Here is a 6,374-nt window from a genome sequence, read left to right as displayed (position 1 = left end):
AGAGTGAATACTATTTTAAAAAATAAAAAATTATATGTAATTGCATTTTAATATTTATAGAATTTTTAAAATTTAAAGTATTTAAAATATAAAAGTATATTAATAAAATAATAAATTTAAAATATCTCATAATTTGTTAATAAAAATATTTTATATTTAAATATATTTTAATAGGCCGAACAGGTCTGACAGGCAAACAAGACAATTAGTGAATCTGAGTCTGACTATTAATATATTAAGGCTTTATAAGAGCTTGAACCTGTGCCTATTTTATAACAGGCCAGGTCAGACCGCCCAAAATAGGCAAGCTGTAGGCTCCTAGCAGGCTGCCTGACTTATTCCACCCTAAGAGAGCTGCACTATAAGGCAAGATGCTTATAGGGATATGTTCGACATTCAACGGCTAGGAAAAGCCACCCTGTAAGGCAAGGTCTCAGAGGTTAATGCCAACTGGAGGCCATATCGGAACTAGTACCAGGTAGTAACAGGAGCGAGTAGAAATCAACAGATAAGCTTATTACCTTCACTAGGGCTAGACATTCATTATATGCATTTGTATGTGTTGTTTGAGTGTACCTGTACTGTATATTGCTTTATTTATATTATTTACTGTTTGATTGATGGGTGCATTGTTTATCTGCAATGTCTGATTTGCTTGTGTATGCGTTTTACTTTTGTATTGGACGTTGTTTTTAACCAGAAAGAATTTATGAAGAATATAACTTGAAGCAGATAACCAATTTTTTTTATGTAACTTCAAAGTGTTTTATGGAACTAATGAACTAAATATTGTTGAACAAAATTAACTATTTGCGCTTTATTCTTACTTTCACGGCATTCTCTACCTCTACTGAGAACTTGTGGTTTGGTTCTCACCCCCAAAATTTTCACTCTTTCAGTGACACAGGCCTGAAGACTCAATATGAAGTTGCGGACGATTGATTAGTAGACTTTATTATGATTCAAGTTGTGTTCATAGAGTCCCTCACTCTTGTTGCTTAAGATTTTATTTTATAAAGAGGGTAGGTGTAGTATGTTGAATCTGAATTTTATTTTTAGATTTACTTGTATAAGATTTATTATTGATAGTATTTATGTGATTATTATTAATTGAAAATCTTTGATATATGACTTTAAAGAATAAAACAATTTTTTTTAGCGTTTTCTTAAAACTGAAATACGATATTGAAATAAAGGCTCACTAATTAAGTAGTTAATATTAGAAAAGGTTACGTAATATTCTTTCTAATAGAAATACCATAACTTAAGCAAGGTATTTTGTTGGAAGGGATGTCACATTGTTCATTGACTTCTATAGGGATCAAGGCTTCTATGCCATAAGAAACTCGGAAAGGAGATTCTCCAATTGTTGAGTGGGAAGTTGTCCGATACACCCATAAGACTTGAATGAGCTCGTCAGCCCATGCTCTATTTGCATCTCGTAGTCGGCGCTTCAACCCAGCCAATATGACTTTATTTGCAGCTTCTATTAGTCCATTGGCTTTAGGGTGTTCTACCGACGTGAACTGGTGGTTAATTTTAAGGCTTGCCACCAGAGTTCTAAATGCTAAATCAGTGAATTGAGTTCCATTGTCTGTGGTGATGAAGAGTGAAACTCCAAACCGAGTAAAATGCTCTTGTAGAGAAACTTCCGACTTCTTTGAGCTGTAATGGTTGCTAGAGGTTCTACCACGATCCACTTAGTGAAATAATCAATCCCAACTATAAGGTACTTTACTTACCTGGATGCCTATGAAAATGTACCGAGGAGGTCTAAATCCCATTTACAAATGGCCAAGGTGAGGTCATGCAAATGAGCTCTTCTGGAGGTGCCACATGGAAGTTAGCATGGTTTGGTAGGGCAGACATTTTTTGGACGAAGTCGGCTGCCTCTCTTTGCATGGTCGGCCAAAGAAGCCAGCTCGAATCACTTTCTTAGCTAGTGATCGTTCTCCTAAATGTTTTTCGCATATGCCGCTGTGGACTTTCTCTAAGACTACTTTAGTCTTGGAGCTAGACGCACTTTAATAGAGGTGTAGATACTCCTCTTCTATAGAGGATGTTGTGAATCAAGGTGTAGTTTGTGCTTCCCTTTCTTCTTTAGGGATGATATCAAATTTAATGTATTCGATAATGGGCCAAACCTAGATTGGAGATAGCCATTGTGCCTGACTTGTCAACTTCTTTGGCCACTGATAGTGTGTGAAGTGTTTCCTGGATCAGGCTTCAAATGTTGCCCCCTGGCTTGGTGCTGGCCAACTTGAAAAGGGCATCAGCTCAAATATTTGATTCCCAAGCTATATGTCGGATCTTTGCTTCATGAAATTGAGCTAATTGTTCCAGTGTTTCTTTCAAATACTTCTTCATGTTGGGATCTTTAGCCTGGTAAGTTCCATTTACTTGAGAGGTTATTACTTTAGAATTTCTAAACACGATCAACCTTACCGCCCCAACCTCTTTATTTAGCTTCAAGCCAACAAGTAATGCTTCATACTTTGCTTGATTGTTGGAGGCCAAAAACTCAAATTTCAATGAAAGTTCTATCCGAGTTCCTTTTTCATTCTCCATAATGACTCCTGCTCCACTTCCAGTTTCATTGGATGATCCATCTACATATAAATTATAGGTTGTAGGACTTTCCTAGTTTTCTGTGTACTCGGCTACAAAGTCGACCAGATATTGCGATTTTTTATTGCTATCTGAGTTTCATACCGTAAGTCGAATTCAGATAGCTCTATTGCCAATTCTAGCATCCGACTTGCAGTATTTGTCTTTTGGAGGATATCCTTCATAAGTTGGTTAATTCAGACTGAGCTTGGATATAAGGTCGGAACCTTTTGGAAGTGAGCACAAGGGCATAAGCGAACTTCTGTATTTTTAATAGTTTAGTTCTATCCCTTGTAGAGCCTTGCTAACAAAATAAATTAGTTGCTGTCCATTCTCATCATCTCGAACTAAAGCTGAGGCTATGGCCTTATTTGCAACTGTTGAGTACAATATGAGCTCTTTCTCTGGAACAAGTTAGGTGAGGATTGGTAGTTGACTCAAGAAGTTTTTGAATTCTTGAAAAGCTTGCTCACGTTCCTGAGTCCATTCGAATTCACACCATTTTTTGAGTATTGAGAACAAGGGTAGAGACTTCAAGGCTGATCCCACCAAGAATATAGATAAGGCTGCTAATCTTCCATTCAATTGTTAGATTTCCTTGAGACAAGTAGGACTTTTCATCTCGAGTATTGCTTTACATTTGTCTAGGTTGGCTTTAATTCCCCTTTGGGTGAGCATGAAGTCCAAGAACTTCCCGGCCTCCACTGCAAACGTGCACTTTGAGGGATTTAGTCTCATCCCATGTTTTCTTATTGCGTTGAATACCTCAGCTAAGTCAGACAAGAGATTAGTGTCTTCCTTTATTTTTAATGAGCATATGATCAATGCAGACCTTCATTAATTTTTCGAGGTGGGATGAAAACACCTTATTCATTAGCTATTGATAGGTGACTCCAGCATTTTTAAATCCAAAAGGCATTACTACATAACAGTAGTTGACTGTTGGAGTGATGAAGGAGGTTTTCTCTTGGTCCGACTTGTACATCAAGATCTAGTTATATCCTGAGTATGCGTCCATAAAAGACAAGTATCGATATCCTGAAACTGAATCCGCCAAGGTATCAATGCTGGGAAGTCGGTATGGGTCTTTAGGACAGGTTTTATTGTGGTTAGTATAATTGACAAACATTTTTCAGTTCCTATTTTATTTTTTCACGAGTATTACATTAATCAACCACAAAGGGTATTTTACCCCCCTTATGCACCTGACTTCTAATAATACTTAAACTTGTTCTTCAATGACTTGTGCTCTTTCAAGGCCAAGCTTTCGTCGCTTTTGTTGAACAGGTCGTGAGCCAAGATAGAGAGTGAGCTTGTGACTCATAAGGTCGGGTTGTATCCTAAGCATGGCAAAGAGATCAAAATTTTGTTGTAAGAGCTTAAGGAGGTCTACCTTCATCTCTTTATCCAAGTTAGCCCCTATGCTTGTTGTTTTCTCTGCTTGTTCTCCGATTTGAACCACTTCGCTCTGTCCACTAGATTGTGATCGTAGTTCTTCTCATGCTCGGACACCACCAAGTTCAATGGTGTTGACTTCTTATTCCTTAATGCTTCCCTGTAGATTCAAGATTTCATTATAGCATTTTCGCGCTAACTTCTAATCTCCTCTTATGGTAGCGATTCCCTCTAAAGTAAAAATTTCATGCAGAGATGAAGAGTGAAAACGACCACAGCTAGTCAATTCAAAGTGGTCTGACCTATTAATGCATTGTAGGTTGATGCCACAATGACCACAACGTAGTCTATATTCAAAATTCTAGACTTCACACCTTCACCAAAAGTGGTGTGCAAGGGGACGAAACCGAGAGGTCGGATAGGCGTGTCTCCTAACTTGAAAAGATTGTCAAGTAGGCTCTCAGCTCTTTCTCTTTTAACCCGAGCTTGTCAAAAACAGGCTTGAATAATATGGCGGCCAAGCTCCCCTAATCTACCAGAGTTCTGTGGATGTTTGCATTGGAGGGTATCATTGTAATCATAATAAGATCGTCATGGCTAGGGGTTACTCCTTGAGCATCTTCTTTGGTGAATGAGATTGTGGATAAATTGGAAACTTCGTATTCTTCATCAACTTAGTAGACTTTTTTTATATGTCTTTTGGGAGAAGACTTGGTTACCTTTCCTCCTGCAAACCCCCCAACTATCATGTGGATGTGCCTATCAGGGATTTGTGGTAGCCGATCTCGTCGACCCCTGTCTTCATCACCTCTCTTCCTTTTTTTCGAATCGTACGAACTTTCTTTGAGGTACTTTTTAACCGATCTTCTCTGACTAGTTTTTCTATCACATTTTTCAAGTCATAGCAATCAATGGTGGAATACCCATATTTGTGATACTCACAGTAAGCAGGGTGTAGTTAAGGTATCTTCGAGACTTATCTGAGCTATATTCATCATTTTTCTTTGCATCCTTATCTTTATCCCAAATTTGGTAAAGAAGGTTTTGCCTTGGAATTGGTTCTCTAAGTCGAAAATTCTCTTCCATGTTGATATATTTTTCCATCCGTTCTTGTACTTCGTACAAAGAGGTCAGATGTCGCTTTGATATGGATTGAGAAAATAGTCCTTCTTTGAGATCATTAACTAACCTCATTATTACTGCTTCTTGAGGTAAATTCTAAATTTTCAAGCAAGTTTTGTTGAATCTTTCCATATAAGCTCAGAGTGTTTCTCCGACCTTTTGTTTGACCCCTAGGAGACTTGGAACGTGCTTGACTTTATCTTTCTGAATAGAAAATCGGGCAAGAAACTTCCTTGCAAGATCGTCGAAACAAGTCACCGACCTAGGTAGTAAGCTATCAAACTACTTCATTGCCACTTTAGTTAACGTTGTCGGAAAAGCTTTGCAACAGGTAGCATCAGACGCATCGGCCAAAAATATATCTGACTTTTAAAATTACTGAAATGATGTCTTGAGTCGGTTGTTCCATCATAGAAGTCCATGTCAGGACTTTTAAAGTTCCTGGGAACCCTAGTGCGCATGATCTCTTCTATGAATGAATCTTTCTCCACCAAAATGATTTTCCTTCATATATGCATGATTGCTCCGATTTCGTAGGTCTGCTTCTAATTTCAATTTTTTTTTCTAATTCTCTTTGACGTTGTACTTCTCTTCACAGGTCTTTTTCAACTTCTCGTTGTCGTTCAATCTCCTGTTCGAGCTGCTACAGTCAGCCATGATGCCCATGTGCGAGTCCCAGGATTTCTGTTGGGTGCAGCGGCTCCTCATTCCCGGGTGGATGTACCTCCGAACTGATTCGCCTGGGCTGTGGATTTCTCGATGTTCCTTCCAAGGTCACCTGTTCTATTCGGTCGTGAAGGTATCATAAGTGCTCAAACATCATTATTGTGCTTTGGTTCAGATTCGGATGCCATATGTTTATCCTCAAACTAATTGTCCACCATGATTGGATGTAGACTTCTAAATTCCAACAACGGCACCAATGTTCCGTGAGTTACCTGAAACTGGATTGTTTTTGGGTCTGAACGTGAGGTCCAAACTCTTTTTTAGGCAGCATCCGACTTCTACTATCGAAGTGCCGCCGTCCAAATTCCTTGAGGTAGGAGATAGTACCTGCAGAAGACTCCAATGATTAAGTTAACAAGAATTTAAACAGATTTAGTAAATTAAATTCTGCATATATCTGAAAGTATCAGTGTATTTATAATAGAAGACATAACCACCTTTTATTGTAATTCCATTTTTGATAGTGGATAACAGTTTCTTTTTTCTAGAAAAATTTGTTAAAATCTCTCATCTAGATAGATGAA

Source organism: Arachis hypogaea, chromosome 8, assembly GCF_003086295.3.
Source record: "Arachis hypogaea cultivar Tifrunner chromosome 8, arahy.Tifrunner.gnm2.J5K5, whole genome shotgun sequence".
Classification (NCBI taxonomy): Eukaryota; Viridiplantae; Streptophyta; class Magnoliopsida; order Fabales; family Fabaceae; genus Arachis; species Arachis hypogaea.
Note: the sequence above shows the minus strand (reverse complement) of the source record.